We start from the raw sequence: 17,789 nt of genomic DNA on the forward strand, positions 1-17,789 counted from the left end.
GGACTGCAGCATGCCAGGCTTCCCTCTGCTTCACTATCTCCTGGAGTTTGCTCAGACTTCTGTCCATTGAGTTGGTGATGCCATCCAACCATCTCATCCTCTGTCACTCCCTTCTCCTGCTCTGTCTTTCCCAGCATCAGGGTCTTTTTCAGGGAGTCGACTCTTCACATCAGATGGCCAGAGTATTGGAGCTTCAGCTTCAGCATCAGTCCTTCCAGTGAATATTCAGGGTTGATTTCCTTTAGGATTGACTGGTTTGATCTCCTTGCAGTCCAAGGGACTCTTCAAGAGTCTTCTCCAACACCACAGTTTGAAAGCATCAGTTCTTCAGCTCTCAGCCTTCTTCATGGTCCAACTGTCACATCTGTACATGACTACTGGAAAAACCATAGCTTTGACTGTACGGATCTTTGCTGGCAAAGTGATTAGGAGGAGGTAGTCCTGAGCTTGGGGAAATCAGCCGAAGAGAACAAGGTGTTGGGATGATGTTTCCACCAGCCTTGAGCTGGAGAATCCTGATGGGGCGAGAAAGGCCTCTGGATAGGATGGGTGGTTGGGGAGTACTCAGGGGAGGAGGAGGCTCAGAACTCAGGGTGTGAAAGAGGATGGGGATCATCAGCTTGCCCTCTAGCTGTTGAAATGCCCACGGAGCCTGGTAGGTCCGGGGGAACTGGCAGGAGATCCCGGGGATACCCAGGCTCCCTCTGCGACCTTGGGCTGTCTCTTGCCCCACAGAGAGCCCTTCCCCACCCCTGTGGAGTGGGGGGACCACCCTCCTTTCCAGGTACCCACTCTTCTCCTTCCTTTTCTCTGAGGCTCTTATCACTCTCTGACCTCTTATATATGAGGTTGCTTGTCCATCTGTCTCCCTCTCTATGAAATCAGCTCCAGACTTTGGGGTCTTTGCCTTCTTTGATCACTGTGCAAGTCCAGGGGCCTGGAAAAGTTACACTACAGGGCTACAGGGCTACTCATTATGCATGTATTTGTTGAATGAATGAACTTACTGACTGTCTCTTAATAATCACTTGTGGCTTCTCACTGTCCATAGAAAACACTCAGAATCCTCAGAAGAGCCTTTAAAGCTCTTTACAATCTGTTCCCAGGCTACCATTTCAGATATATATTCCATCAGTGTTTTTTTCTAGCTCAACTTTTGTTAGATATCTCTCTATCTAACTTATGTTTTTATTTTGTACAGTTTCCTAACGTATGTGTTATATCTGTTGGCTCTGAAGTTCTCTTAATTTGTCCTAAATTTACTTACTGTGCAAATAGAGAATTACTTGTCAAGGGGCTTGCTCTTTGCAGGGAACTCTGTTAAGCCCAGGTTATGGTGTGTGGAATACGGACCCAGTAGAAAGCATGGTCCCAGGTGGTAGGGAAGTTAGTATTTCCAGAGATCACATGTATAAGCATGAAGCATTTGAAGTACAGTGCAAACAGCAAGATGTGATCAAGGGCCAGGATGAATAGTCGAGGTAAGTGTGGTTGGAGTTGGAAGAAAAGAGAGCTGGCAAAGATTGGATGTCAGGACGGCCTTAACAGGAGGAGTTGAATCTGTTTATGTCCTTAACATGATTGTGGGATTTGCTGAAATGGTCCTAATTACCTAGCTGATATCCTTCGAGATCTTATAGATGTCAGGTTCATCAGTTTTATTGTTCCATATCAGTCCTTGTCAGCATACTTTTCCTGACCATTCCCAAGTAAGACCTTCTTAAGACGTAATTAATGAAGGGATATGAAGGACTCTTTAAGTGCAGACCTAGAAAATTCTTACAAAAAAGTTAAAATGTATGAAGAGGCCTTCACTTGAATTGTTTGAAAAAATGTGAATAGAACTTCAGTTCATTAAAACATGAGGAGTAAGAAAACAAGCCCAAGGTGGTTGGTGATATTTGTGGGACATCTGTGGTAATGTTCCAGCATATGTAAAGAACGCATGAATTGGTAAGAAGAAGCCAGACAGCCCAGTAGAAAAATGATACTGTACATTCATAAACTTGAACAAGCACTTCATTAAAAAAACCCAAATGGCTAGTTGAATAATGTATGCTAAATAAAATTACAGTAACACACCATACACTCTCTCTGGATTTGCAGACGTTTACATATGTGATATAACCACGTGTTGGTGAGGATGTGCATGCTTGGAAGGTCTTGTACATAGTTAGTAGGAGTATAACTTGATACAATTACGTTAAAGAACAGTTTATTACTGAACCAAGTTCAACCAAGTACAATTTAGCATTCTTACTCCTAGATACACATTTTGGAAAAAGTCTTACTCATGTGCCTCAAGATCGATCAGGAAGTTGTGGTACATAATGTACAATGGGATATTTGTTGCTGCTGTTAAGTCAGTAAGTCACATCTGACTCTTTGCGACCCCATGGACTCTAGCCCACCAGGCTCCTCTGTCCAGGGATTTCCCAGGCAAGAATATTGGAGTGAATTGCCATTTCCTTCTCCAGGGATCTTCACAACCTAGATCAAACCTTCGTCTCCTGCTTAGCAGGTGGGTTCTTTACCATTGAGCCCTGAGAAACCTGCAGTGGAATATTACTCAGCCATAGACAGAAACGAATTTGAGTTAGTTGAACTGAGGTGGATGAACCTAGAGTTTGTTATTCAGAGTAAAGTAAGTCAGAAAGAGAAAAACAAATATCGTATATTAATGCATATACAGGGAATCTAGAAAAATGGTACTGATGAGCCTGATTGCAGGGCAGGAATAGAGACTCAGATGTAGAGATCGGACTTCTGGACACGGTGGAGAGAAGGAGAGGGTGGGACAAATTGAGAAAGTAGCATTGAAATATATATGTTACTATATGTAAAACAGATAGCTAATGGGAAATTGCAGGGTAACTCAGCTCAGCCTGATTCTCTGTGACAGCCTAGAGGGATGGGATGGGGGTGGTGGTAGTGGAAGGGCAGTTTAAGAGGGAGGGGATATATGTATTCTTATAGCCGATACATATTGTTGTATGGCAGAAACCAATACAACATTGTAAAACAATTATCCTCCAATTAAAAATAAATTTTAAAAAAAGGAAACACTGACAAGAATGTTCAAAGAAACATTGACTAATAAGAGCAAAAACGGGAAACAACCCAGATGCTCATCAACATTGTATTCAATTAACTCATTTTGCTGTACTTACCCATTGAGGTACTGGCTGTGGAAAAAAAAAAAAAAGAGTCAGTAACACCACATACAGGAGGGTGTGCGAGATGTGTTTAAGAGCAAGGATTCTGCCTGGGTTCAAAATCTGGGTCTCCCACTTACTTTGTGACCTTGGGCAAGTTTCTTAACCTCATCAGTTTCCTTAAGCTTATCAGTTTCCTTACCTGTACAGGGGGGTAAATGATAGTGTCTTCCTGATAGGGTTGTTAGGAAGATTAAATGAGTTAATATTTGTGGCATGATTAGGAGAGTGACTGGCATGTAATAAATCCTAGGTAAGTGTTTGTTAAACAAAAATGCATACATCAGTATGGGTTAATCTTAGAAATGTAATGTCCAGTGAGAAAAGCAAGACACAGAAGAACGCATATAGAATGATTCCATTTATCTAAAGTTCAAAAGCATGCAAAACTAAGTGGATTGCTTAGGGATGTACATATAGACGTTAAAATTGTAAAGAAAATTAAGGCAATGATTGCCAGCAAAAAAAAAAAAAATCTGTATAATGGTTACCTCTAGAGGTGATGGAGTAGGATATGGTAGGGAAGGAATTCTTTGGGGGCTTCTAGGGTCCTCAAAATGTTTTATTTTCTAGCCTGAATAATGGTCCCAAGAATGTTCTTTTAAAATAATTATTATTTTAACTGTGTGTGGATTTTTTGCAAATGCATATACTTATTACATATTAGATAATACATTTTTAAACAGATTTTGTGAGTTGTTATTTTCTGAAAATATTTCTGATTTGATCTGTTGTTTTAAAATTACCTAAGAAAATGCCAAACCCAAAGTAGCAAGGTGACATTTAGCAGGCATAAATGTAAATTCCTACATTTGAGTTAAAAAAAAAAAATAACCTGTTCAAGCACAGAATTTGCACACCTGCTTGATACTTGTTTCCCTATAAGACTCTGAGCTGCCAGTGCAGTGTGGCCCTTGCTTCTTACTGAAGGTGACATTTCCACAGAGCCACGTTTAGTGAGCTGTCCCATTTAGATAGGACTGTGCAGTGGTTTTGCTCAGCTATTCCCAGGCCTGGTTGTCCCATGTACAGAATACTGTGCCCCATTCCTGGGGACTATTTTAAGGAAGATACTGACCATGAATGGAGCATCCTCTGTGATCAAGATGTTTAAGGATCTGGAAACTGGCCACTTCTAAGAGTAGCCAAGGAAGTGGGGATATTTAGTTTGGCAAAGAGAAGATGTAGGGAGAGAAAGGGTATCTTCTGTCATTAGAGGAGGAAATCAGCTTTCTCTGTTGTTCCACAAGTCAGATGCCTGCTGTGTCTGCTGGTGGAGGCAAGTTTCAGCTCCTAGTGGCTGGAGACTTCCTAACAAAAGCTATGGGCTCTCCTTTAGGCTTGACTGATCTTGGTACCTGACATGTGGTTCCAGGCCCAGCAGCATCAGCGTCATCCAGAGCACGTTAGAATGCAGAATCTCAGGCCCACTCCACAAATGTGGAATCATCATCTGTATTTTTATCAGGATTTCCCTGGGGATTCATTTACACATTAAATTTTGAGAGGCACTGGCCTAAACATTTCTAAGATCCTTCTTTGTAATTCTTAGGATTCCGTGATTTTATTTAAAGTATATGTTCAACTGAAAATTACCAGTTCATATGTGACATTATTGATTTTAAAACCGTGACTATAGTTAATAATAAGGTATTTTATATTTCAAAGTTATTGAGACAGTAGATTTTATAAGAAAAAATAAATTTGTTTAGTATGTGTGGTGATGGATATTAACCAGACTTCCTTGGGTGATCATTTCACAGTATGTGCTGTGCTTAGTCATGTCCGACTCTGTGTGACCTCATGGACTATAGCCCACCAGGCTTCTCTGTCCATGGAGATTCTCCAGGCAAGAACACTGGAGTGGGTTGCCATGCCCTCCTCCAGGGGATCTTCCCAACCCAGGGATCAAACCCAGTTCTCCTGCACTGCAGATGATTCTTTACCAACTGAGCCTCCAGGGAAGCCCATTTCAGTATCTATCTATCTATCTATATATGTACACACACACACACAAATATCAAGTCACTGTTGTCCACCTGAAACAAATACAATGTTGTATGTCAGTTATATCTCAATTTTTAAAAAGCAGAAAATAAATGCCTGAGTATGTTACATGTACATAAAGCCAAACAAGTTTTTGTTGCTGAATTAGTTTAAAATTTTTTTGTCCATTTGCCCCCTAAAGTAAATGTAATGTTACTTATGTCTTGGGGCAGCTTATAACAATCACAATATAATATAATAGTGATTTTTTTTCTTTTTTAATATATAGGATGAGATTCTTGTTTTAAAATTATATTAGTTCATTCAAATTTTTCTTCTGTAGTCTTTAAAGTTTACAGAGTGAATTAAGGTTCTGAATACCTCTTAAGAATGCTCAAAAGAGGCATTTAAATGATAAAAACATATCACATTAATTTTGTACTTTTTTTGCTTGTGCATATTCCATATTTTGACCTTATAGGAACCTTCAAAGTCTTGAGTATTTATAGTGATTCTCCACAGTGCCCTTTATCTTTTAGATACTAAACCTGAGATCAAGTAAAATAGTTGAACCTTTTTCCCCCCTCAAAAGATTATGACTAATTTAAGCTCATTTCTTATTTTCCTTAAAGATTTGCTACTCATCCTTTTAACTGATTAAGTTCAAGTGGAACCCATGATTCATTTCATCCTTTTCCCTTTATGTAATTAGTCATTTATTCTTTTGATGTCCACAGTAAAACTAATACTTAGCATGATAGTCTTAAGATTCCAAAATAAAGAAGTTCTTAAATGACTTACAATCAGATATAAAATATGCTTTACTGTATGGCAAAAATGAATAGGGAAAACTTCTCATGAACAAAAGATGTGTTTTTTAAGGCCATATAACCATGAGTTACTTGGCTTAAGCACATATTTCCAGATCTGTTTTTTTTTAACATGTAGGACAAAGAAACTGTACTTTGATATTTGGCTTAAATATTATCTGGTGATATATGTCATCTAGATAAGATAAGATATGACAAATGGCTTTATAAAATGTAAGGTACTATAGGTACTTTATTAACTTCAGTGCATGATAACCCAGTTTTCATTTTAATTTAGCAGGGTTTCCCCTCCTTTTCTGGAACTGACTTAAACAAAATCTAAATTCCATCTTAGTGTGAGTCTTTGAGTTTCGATTTCTTTATCCACAAATGATTTTGAATAGATGTCACCACAGGTTATCATATTAGTAATTGGGAGGTGGAAGGCTAGACTTTTTTCTGTAAGCTTGCTTTCTTTATTTGTTCATTCATTCATCATGAATATATACTGAGAACTTTCTATGTTCAAAGCTCTGGGCTGAGTGCTCTGGTAAGACATAAAATGAATAAGCCAGTCCAAGGTACAAAATTACTTGTAATTTATAAATTTATTTTTAATAATTATCATACTTTTCTGAACTTTAGAATGTTTGATCACCATTTAAAATATTGAGGAGACGTGAGATTGATGGTGAACTTGATAGCTGGTAAAGATACAAACGTCTGAAGTATATACTTCAGCTTTTAAGAGCAAGGTTGGGCAAGAGTCCTGCATATCCATATAGAGTTTACCTGATCTTAGATTTTTTTCAGAATGCTTTGCAGTCACATACTCCAGTCTAGTCTGTGCTGTTTAATACGGTCGCCACTTAGCTGCATGTGGCTTTTGATCACTTGAAATGTGGCTGATCCAAGTCAAGATGTGCCATGATATATACACTGGATTTCAAAGATTTAGTACAAAAAAGACAAAATACCTCTTTAATAAGAATGTTGTTTACCTGTTGAAATGATAATATGTATAAAAATGTTTTAAATTTTATCTGTTTCTTTTTAGTTTTTAAAATGTGACTACTAGAAAATTTTAAGTTATGTATGTGGCTCACGTTTTATTTCTGTTTGAAAGTGCTGGTCTAGATTCTAAAGTGTAGAGTGATTGAAAGCTCTCAGAGAAAAATATCAGAGCTTAACGCAGAGAGTTTTAGAGATGAGATACCACTGACAGAATCCACTTACTCAAAAGAAGAAATCTCAGTCTGCACCTTTGCCCTGCTTTGAGACATGCCTGCTTTCCTGAGCACACAAAAAGAGCGTTGGTAGAGCGAGCATTTTAATATCTGCAATGTACAGAGTATTGAAGGGGATTAAAATATATATCACACAGGTCCCTTCTTTTAGGAAAAGATCGAGCCTACTGAGGAGACAAGATATGAGCATATGACTTGTTATATCATAGAAAGAGAGAAATAGCTATTCAACACTCTTTTCCAAGAACTTGGAAGCACTCAATGGAAAAGGAAAGAAATGTCACCATGGCAGGGAGGGGTGCATTGATTGGGTGCTCAAGAGTGGGTAAGATTCCAGTGGGCAGAGGGAAAGGGGCATGGCGGGGTAGGAAGGGGATTGAGTGGAAACAAGCGAGAAAAGATAAAAAAGCACAAGAAAATAGAGAGGTCAGCTGAGTCCGAGGATGGAGTATAAGGTATGAGTAGAATAAATGTTGCATATCTTTGTTAGAGTTTCCCAGGTGGCTCAAGTTGTAAAGAATCTGCCTGCAATGCTGGAGATGTGGGTTCAATCCCTGCATCAGGTAGATTTCCTGGAGAAGGGAATAGCAACACACTCCAGTATTCTTCCCTGGAAAATCTCACGGACAGAGGAGTGTGGCAGACTATAGTCCACAGGGGTTGCAAAAGAGTCAGACACTACTTAGCGACTAAACAACAGCAAATTTTTGTTAGAAAGTCCTTTAAATAGCAAAATTAGTAATACTGTATTTCCAGTTACATTTATACTTACATTTGTATACAATCTTATAACTTAAAGAATTCTCAATAATATAGTATCATTTAATATTTTAGACAACAGTGATCAGCATTTTTTTTTTTGCTAAAAGTACACTGTTACGTCATTTTATTTTTGCTGTTGACTCCATTTTATAGAAGCAGAAAGCAGAAAAGCCTGGCTTGCATATTAATGATAAAGTCTTGAATCTGAATTAAACTCTCTAGCTCAGTTTTACTGTGCTGAGCTACTCTGAATTGCACACCTGTAATTCTGTTAGCTTTGCCTGTTTTTGAACTTTATATACATGGAATCATGCAGCACGCACTGTTTCGTGTCTGGCTTCTTTCATTCAGTGTTGTGAAATTCATTCATGTCATTGCGTATAATGGTCGATTTTTAAATTCTCTGTGCTATATAGTATTCCACTGTATGAATATACCACTGTTTGTCTATTTGTATGTTTTTCAGTTTTCTTGCCATTCTGAATGACACTGCTGTTGAACATTCCAGTACATATCTTTGGGTGAACACACAGTATGTTTCTGTTGGGCATATATGTAAGAGTAGAAATATAAAAGCAGATAAATTATTAAATTGTCTTGGAAATGAGTTTAAAATTTGGCTTTATGATAGTCTTTAGAAGAAAAGTAAAAGCTGCAAACTTTTAAAAAACTGAAATAGAGTTGACTTACAATGTTGTGTTAATTTATGGTATACAGCAGAGTGATTCATTTATATATATTCTTTTTCATATTCTTTTCCATTATGGTTTATTTCAGGATATTTAATATAGTTCCCTATGCTGTACAGTAGGACCTTGTTATTTATCTATATTATATGTAGTAAAAAACTACAGACTTCTAATCCTCAAATACTATATCAAAATAGATATCAAGGCAGTCTTTACAAAAGGATCTAAGGTGTAATAATTTTTCTGCTTTTAACACATTTTTGGATGGAAGCATGAAAATAGTAAACTTTTTCATCTGTATAGAATTTGAAAGGGGCAACCAGGTGGCGCAGTGGTAAAGAATCCTCCTGCCACTGCAGGAGGTGCAAGAGATTCGGGTTCGATCCCTGGTTTGAGAAGATCCCTTGAAGTGGGAAATGGCAACCTACTCCAGTATTCTTCCCTGGAAAATTCCATGGACAGAAGAGCCTGGTGGGCTACAGTCCATGGGGTTGCAGAGTTGGATGCGGCTGAGCGACTGAGCACGCACACCACATAGGAAAAGACTGAATTTGTATCACTAAGGTTTCCCTTACAGTTATACTTCTTTCCTCCAAGAGAAGTTTTGGCAGATAAATAGTGGATAATGAAGATGAGATTGTTACCAGGATGACATTATACTAGGGTATAATGAGCAATAAGTATCCGGATTATGTTTATTGGGAGATGAGGAATTTGAGGTGCAGGTAAATGGTAGGAAATTACATCCCAAAATCTATAATGAAAGCTACCGTTCTCAAAACTTTATTGAACTTTCCTCCAACCCTCCCTCTTTTGTTTAGGGGAATCTTCAGGCAATCAAATTTGCATTCTTGCAAAGAAGGCAATTACAAATTCCCCAACCTGTTTTTAGGGGAGAAAAAAAAATGAAGGCAGACATTTATCCAGAGGCATCCTGTGTGAAGAAAGGGTAGTTCTAGGATTTGCCAACAGAAGACTTCAGTCTTTGTAGCTTCTTAACGTTAATGATGATCGTTTAAAGATGGGTGTTTTATGTTTAGACTGACCAGAGTTGTTGAACTTAAATTGACTGGACAGAGGAAGAAATCTTTCTTTTTTCTGTGCTCTGACTCAGGGTGGCCCTAGGCAGGTTAAAGGCAAATGGAAATGTAGCCTCAGTGGACAAAGAGCATTGTTGTGGTTATTGGTGGTAAATGAAAATTATTTTAGAGTGGAGAAAAGGACATTAACTTAGGGCATATCACTTATGAACTGAAAGTTTCGTTCTTCTGTTGCTATGACGGACATCTCTTGCATTTTGTAGAAAAGACCCTCCTGGTTATTGTTCTGTCAGAGAAGTGTGACTACTCCAGTCTCCAACTACTGTGTGTACTTTGAGAGATTATGGGTATATGTGTAAAAGTCACATTTTTTTTTAATATCCACTGATGATTTCCTTAGGGCTACACGGTGTGGGTCAGCATTTGAGCTTATTCAGTTTTTCCGCTCACTTTCCAAAATCAATATCAAATGAGAGCATGATGGGGGAATCAAGTTATTTTCAAGTCATATTTGAAGAACAGGTGTGTTCTTTCCTGATTTACAGTGCAGGTGCATTTGAATGTAACTGCCTAAAATGGTGATTAAAAAATTATTCAAGTGGAACAAAGCAAAGTTTTAAAAATGACTTGTAAACAGTTGCTCTTATTTTTTTTCCTGTTTTCTCTCCACTTAAAATAATGTGGATTTCTGAACACTCCAAGAACCTCTTAACAATACTCCTCCAAACATGTGAATTACATTCATTCAATAAGATCCAGCCTTTTCATTGGTAGGACAATGTCGAGTGGTCACAGGGCCCTGGATCTTTTCTTTGTCCAATCTAATTCTAAGGCGGAGAACAGTCCTCCCTGCTTTTGAATCCAGTGACATCTTTCCATTCATCACTGAACACCAGGGGGAGCAGAACCACAGGACACCCCCCCCAACCCAGAATACCCCTCACCACTGTGGGCTCCCATTCTCTGCCAGGGGGTTTGTAGCTTTAGTCTTTCAAGAGCCTCGAATATTTGATGGTGAGATCCTGCACGCAGGTAGCCAGTTATCAGGCTTGTGTGGGTGTGTTTAGAGGGGTCTCCCCTAAAGCTTAGCTTTAGGTCTTGGTGACCGAATCTAAATAACACAGGTTACTCATCATGAGTTGAAGATTTTCCCCTTTTCACATTGATGCTTCTGATATAATTTTGTACGTTGGCTGATGATGTGTGCGCACTTTGTGGCTGCTGAGATGCAGCTGGAAAGTGTGGGGGGTTGTCTGCTTCCTCTGAGGCTGCTCCAGGTGGTCAGGTGGGGGCGGCGTGATAAAGGTGCGGCACCACTTCCGGCAGTTCGTCTTGTGAGTTCTGTTCACCGGCTGCCTGAACCTGGGTCCCGGTTCTCTCCTGCACACTTTATTTTTCGCCTGACGCTGGTTTATGACTGAGGTGGTGGTTCAAAATTCCCTTTTTATCAGTAGCTATGGAAAATCTTTCCAGTTACTTTGTGTCGCCATTGCCTTTTCTTCTTTTGCTGTGCATTTTCTGTATTTTGTAAAAAAAGAAAGAGAGACCTGAGAAAAGATTTTAGTGCCATAGAACAGATAAAGGTTAGGTGGATCGTTTAAATCCCTCGTTAGAGCAAACGTAGAAATCATTTTATGTTCTTGGCAGACCGAGTGTGCAAAAATGCATTTTATGTTGGAAGCTGTCGGTTATTTAACACGGATATGGAAAAGTCCATTTCAGAATATTGACAGAGGATCACTAGACTTGTAAGGGGTTCATTTATTCCATCTGCCCTTCACATACACGTCTTTTGAATTTCTGTATTGCATCACTGACTCAATGGACATGAGTCTGAGCAAACTCCAGGAAATAGTGAAGGACAGTTCCCGTATGCTGCAGTCCATGGGGCCCAAGGAGTTGGACATGACTTAGCGGCTGAACAACAACAACAGACCATCCTTGGAGCTGGGAGAAATGTGAACTGCCTCTGGGGGGTTTACAGTCTCCCTGGAAGGAAACCAGTGTTTCTTAATATACCTGACAAGGGGGTGATCTTATTCATCCTTTGAGAAAACTTTATCAATGAGATAATAGAATAACATTTTCAAGAAAGAAGCTGAGGCGCAGAGGCGCAGGACCGGTGTAGCGGAGCCCATAGGAAAGGACAGGCCTCTGGCTCCAGATCCAGTGCTCTGTGCAGTGTGTGCGCTGCCTCTCACCCTTGGTCATTCAGAGAATAACTTGATTTAGGGACATCCAGAAAGTATTACGGAATTTCAGAGTCAAGGACGATGAGTGCAGCCGGAGTAATGGAAGAAGACCCACTGGCTGGGTGGGAATTAGCCCTGAGCCCTAACCGCGGGTAGAAGTTGTATCCAGCAGCCATGGAGGAGAAAGGGCCTCCCATCTGGTATAAACTGAGTGAGGGCAGGGATGATCCCAGAGGGAGAAGGACATGTCTGTGTGGGTCATTCAGACGGGAGCCATGAGAAGCTAGCACTGAAGGGGTGCTCTCTGTGCGAGGCACTGTTCCAGGTTCTCTACAGCAGTGAGGTAATCCTACCCTCACAGCAGCCCTCCAGGGCAGATGCTGTCAACTCTTTGAAGGATAATGGTGGTGGCACTGGGACTCAAAAGCTGTCAGGCTCCAGAGCCTGAGCTCTGAACACTCTGCTCTATGCACCCTTTGTTACTAGGAGATGTGGATAGTGGGGAGGTTTTTTTTTTTAACTTTTAATTTTGTACTGGGGTATAGTCAATTAACAGTGTTGTGATAGTTTCATATACACGTATGCATTCTCCCCCAGGGAGAATGTATCCAACACCGTCCTCCCCACCAACATCTAGGCTGCCACATGGTATCGAGCAGAGTTCCCTGTGCTATACAGTAGGTCTTTGTTGGTTGTCCATTTTAAATACAGCAGTGTGTACATGCCCATCCCAAACTCCCTAACTATCTCTTGCCCTCTATCTTCCTGGTGGGGCAGTCTCTTGAATTGCTGGGGACAGTGATGGAAAGATCAAGATGGCATGGGGTGGTGATTGGGAGATCACAGTGACCGTATTGTGATGGTTGATTTGGGAAGAAAAGAAGAAGCATTTCCTCTGAGCCAAACAGGATCTGGTTGGTGCAAGTGTGTAGCAAGAGACAGAGGGGAGCTTTAACAAATCAGCAGGCCTGGAATGACTTGAACTGAAGACGTAAAGAAGGCTGTACAACTTGGAGACTGGGTGGCATTTCTGCTGTTGAAGAAATGAGTGAGATCAAGAGAGAGTCTCTTTTGAATGAGGCAATCACACAAGGCGAAGAAATGAAGGCTTTTGAAAGGGTTAAACATGCAGTAGAGGCACTACGTGCTAGACAGGTGGTTCACTGGAGGGGAGCTGAGAGTCAGGGAGAGGAGTCCAAGGGAGGGGAGACTAATGAATCGGGGTTCTGCACAAGGAGAGAGTTGATATCCCTGGAAACAGATGATTTCTCAGCATGAGAAACCCAGGGCTTTGGGAAGTACCCTCAATCAGGCAGAGGAAGGAGAGGAGCAGCAGTCAAGGAGGACATAGGGGAAGCAGCTACGCTAGGGGAGAGAGGATAATAACAAGAGAAAATTTTAAAAGTTGCTGAGCAATGTTAGCTGTTGCAGAGAGGTCAAGGGGACAAAGAGTGGAAAGGGGCCAAATAGTCTGACAAAGGGGAAGGCCATCTACACTCTGTGCAGTAGGCTTGGTGAAAATCTAGGGGAGGGGAAATCCAGCTGGGCTAAGGACTTTGGAGGTCTTCAGCAGACCTCTAAGAGCTAAATTTACAGGTTAGTTTAGCATCACTGCAGAGTGGGAGCTTTGTAAATAGCTCGGGGCTGCTTGAGACTGCTTTTTGTTACATTGGTCCGTTTGGCCTAATCCGTCTTTCCGAACACCTAATAAATTTGGTGTTCCAATGCATTCCTTCACATAGCATAAGAGGTCTGAGGGTGGAGGTGTTTAATTGATCACTGCCCATTGAAGTCATCATTTGGGTGCCAATTTGATACACCCTTAAAGCAGAGTAATTGAGGCAGAAGACTCTTCCTTGGGAACCATGCTTTAGAGGATCATCCAGCTGCCCACTGCCTGCCCCACTTCCCAGGGCCATAGACTCATCTATTTTTTAGTCTCCTTTGATGATACTGTTAGCTACAAGGAATCCAGATAGTGTCATAACACTGCCATACTCGGGGTTTCTTTTCATTTTAGGGCTCCCTTATCATATAAAGTTCAACTGATATGAAAAGAACCCAATTGTTTTTCCTAACTTCTCAGACATCCTCAAGATCCCAAACTGTGTCATACATCTTCCAGTGGCTGTGTCCCCTTTGGTGACAGTCCAGGATTTCCCAGTTTCAGCACTACAGCTGTGAATTTTAAAGCATTTCATCCACCACCATGGCATTCACAGTTATTTTTATTTACACTGCCAAGTTTGGAAATGCACCTCACTCTAGCATTAGTATAAATTTTTTTAGGGAGGAGAGAATAAATTTGCATTTACAAATGATCGTGGTTTTTTTTATTTTAGCTTTTGGCTGGAAGCCTATTTGGTTCTTTCTTTTTCCAGCCAGTTTTTCTTGGTAACTATAACTTGGTGCATTCTGCTGTTAGAAAATATGTCTCCGTGTGGAAAACTCAGACTTAGGAGCATGTAAACGCTTTCTCTCCCACCCCTCCCCCACCCCTAGCGTAGATTACTGGTAAGTGAAACTTCAAAGAGTCAGCTCTGGAAAGTCAGACCCCACCGCCCACCCCTACCGGCCCCTCGCTTCTCCTTCTTACTGCCTGTCTCTGTCATCATTAGCATCTTGACTAAGAAGCATGAGAGGGGAGAAAAATGAAAGTCAGGTCAACTTTGTTTCTTATCCACAGTTTTGGCAAAAGTTTAATTGTGTTTGATTGAACTCTTGGTAGTTGGTTTTTGGAGTTGTCTGGGGTTTCATTTATTCTCCAGTTCTCTTAGTTTTCAGTAAGGAAAACTGAAATTTTAGTATAAATATAATCTAGAGTTCATTGTTCTTAATGAGAGAAACAGCTTAATCATTTGCTTAGGTTAGAAATCTGTTCTGATTACCCGAAAGTTTTCAGCAAATCAATTTGGTATCTTTTCATAAGTGTTTGATTATATTAGCATAGTCCTAATATGTTTAATACAATTTAATCTTTCATTATTAAAGCTCCTAAATATATTACTGTGCTTTATCATTATGAACATCGAAGAACTGTGCTTCATTAACCATTTTGTCATGGATGCATGATTTTATAAAATATGGTAAAAATGAATTACTAGAAAAATAAAATAAAAACATCTAAAATCATAAGATTTAAAAAAATTATTACATTCAACAGACATAAAATTAACTCTGGAAAACTGCTAAAAAGTCTCTAAACTCTCCTCCCTGTTTCTGGCTTTGGGGCTGGTCTACGTAGATCCCACTTTAAGTCCCACTGGAATGGGATGGAATACAGACAACTTAGGAGCTATGAACTGAATCCCTCAACTTCAGGTCATACCCTCAAAGTAGGTTTTGATGAGACTGTCATATCCATATTTCTTACATTTGCATTTTTCACTCATTAAAGTCAAGTGCAAAGAAAAGAATCCTGTTTATTTAAAGTTTTTCTATGTAAAAATGTAGTTGCAGGACAATTACATGATTGTTAAAATATTTCAAATGATATAAAGATAAATATCGAAAAGTTTATTGCCTTTCTTCCCAGTTCTCAGGTTATTTATTTTCCTCCCTCTGAATGTATGCATACATATATACAAACATGTATATATGTATGCATACATATATAATATTTTCTCTGTAAAGATAAAATCATGATTAATACTCTACAACTCATTTTTTACTTAATATTGTGTCACAACATTTTTCCTTATCAATAATCATAAATCTGATGCCTCTTTTTAATATATGAATGTCCCTCATGGTTATCGGTGAACCGTCAGTTCAGTTCAGTTCAGTCGCTCAGTCATGCCCGGCTCTTTGCAACCCCATGGACTGCAACCCACCAGGCTTCTCTGTCCATGAGATTTTCCAGGCAAGGATACTGGAGTGGGTTGCCATTTCCTTCTCTGGGGATCTTCCCAACCCAGGGATCGAACCCGGGTTTCCTGCACTGCAGGCAGATTCTTTACCGACTGAGCTGCAAGGGAAGCCTGTAAGGTGCGCCATAGTTTCTTTAAATATTCCTCAGTTGATGGCATTCAGGGGCATCCTAGGTTTTTACCATTCCACAAAACACCACAGTTAACATTCTTGTGCGCATATTCTCACTTACCCAGTTTGAAGGATAGATTCCTAAGAGCTGAGTCAAAGATGATGCCAGATGACATTCCAAAAAAGTTGCATCAATGGAGAGTCGCACCAGGAAAATATGAAATACCTGGTTACCTCACTGCAGCTAGAGAGCTGGAATCTTGTCCAGGTTTCCCACTCTGATGGATGAAGAGAGATTCTCTAGTTGTTTTCTTTTGAATATCCTTGATTATCAGCGAGATTGTGCCTCTTTTTGTATGTTTAAGGGCCTGTTGGAGTTTTCTTCTAAGTTTGGGACAGTGGGGGGACAGCCCACCACAGATTTCATTTTACTGGTCTCCTTAAGTACCAGTTTTTCTGTGTGTGGTGTACTTGATGATTGGGGTTTATGTTTGGTTTCGTGGGATAGAGGAGATACAAAGATGAAAAAAATACAGTGTTGAATCTTGTTTTGTTTTGTTGAGTTGGCTTAGTTCTCATTTTCTTTCTCTAACATTTTTTTCTTCAAGATCAGCTTACTTACAGGAAATCCGTCTCTGTCTATTTGTGTGTAATGTAAAAAGAGCCCAGGGTGGGGCATCTTTATGGCTTGGCGTACTGTACATTGTTATTCAAGACTGCCCAAGGAGTGCGAATTCACATATGTGTTTTTTTTTAATTGAAGTGGATTTACATAACATGAAATTAACCCTCTTAAAGTATACAATTTAGTGTGTAGCCATCACCTCAATCTAGTTCCAAAACATTTTCATCACCCCAAAGGAATCCGCATACCCATTAAAAAGTCACTCCCAATACCCTCATGTTTCATCCCCTGGAAGCCACTAACCTGCTTCCTGCTTCTATGGATTTACCTTTTCTGGATGCTTCATATAAATGGGATCATACATATGATATGTGACTTTGGGGGTCTGGCGTCTTTAGTTTAGCATAATGTTTTTGAGGTTCATCCACACTGTAGCATGTATCAGTATTTCAGTCCTTATGACTGGATAATATTCCATTGTATGCCACAAATATACCACAATTTGTTTATCCATTCATCAGCTGATAGACATTTGGGTAGTTTCCACCTTTGGCTGTTGTGAATAATTACACATGTAAATTTAGACCCCGAGTTAGTCATACAGAGGGAAGTATGAGGGACAAGCAGGAAGGCAGCTGAGAAGAGCCTTCCAGTGGGTCTTCAAGAGCTTTCCCTTCTCTCAGTGATCGGTCATTTATAGAATCTCTGGAAGGCTGAGTCAGCCTTGGAGTCAGATTGGCAGTTTGTTTTCCTTAGGCTTTAAGCTCTGGGTTAAACCAGAATATAAAGCCACCCAGTGGACCACATCCTCTGGATTTAAAAAGAAACTTACCTTCAACCCTGGGGTATGGTTGTATATTTCCCCTCCTCCAGGCAATGGGTTTCTGTAGCCTCAGTGGATACAGTGACCAGGAGGTAATATTTGTGGCAGCCCCCTCCATGGCCATGACCTCTGCCTCCGGTTTCTGGCTTGAAGCTTGAAGAATTTGGTGACCGGAGAGAGGGATTGTGCTCATGATGCGTAAGGGGGTTTCGTTCCCAGCTTAGCAAGCTCGGCTGTGTACCTCCCAGTGTTCTCCTCTGTGAAGTGGGATCACTGATACGTCCTAGGGCTGCAGAGAGAGTTAGGTGAGATAATGTAGAATGAGCACTGTTACGATGCCACGTGGTCACGCCTGATGCATGCTCGTTTCCCCTTCTCAGAGCCTCCCTGTTCTCTGTTGTCCCGTGCCTGTAACACTGC

At 40.2% G+C, this 17,789-nt stretch overlaps 1 protein-coding gene across 2 annotated transcripts in view; it reads left to right on the forward strand.

The window, feature by feature from the left end:
* BACH2 (BTB domain and CNC homolog 2) overlaps nt 1-17,789 on the forward strand; it is a 385,266-nt gene that overhangs the window by 13,937 nt on the left and 353,540 nt on the right. The gene's annotated exons all lie outside the window — the stretch shown is intronic.

This window comes from Ovis canadensis, chromosome 8 (genome assembly GCF_042477335.2).
Source record: "Ovis canadensis isolate MfBH-ARS-UI-01 breed Bighorn chromosome 8, ARS-UI_OviCan_v2, whole genome shotgun sequence".
In the NCBI taxonomy this organism is placed as follows: domain Eukaryota; kingdom Metazoa; phylum Chordata; class Mammalia; order Artiodactyla; family Bovidae; genus Ovis; species Ovis canadensis.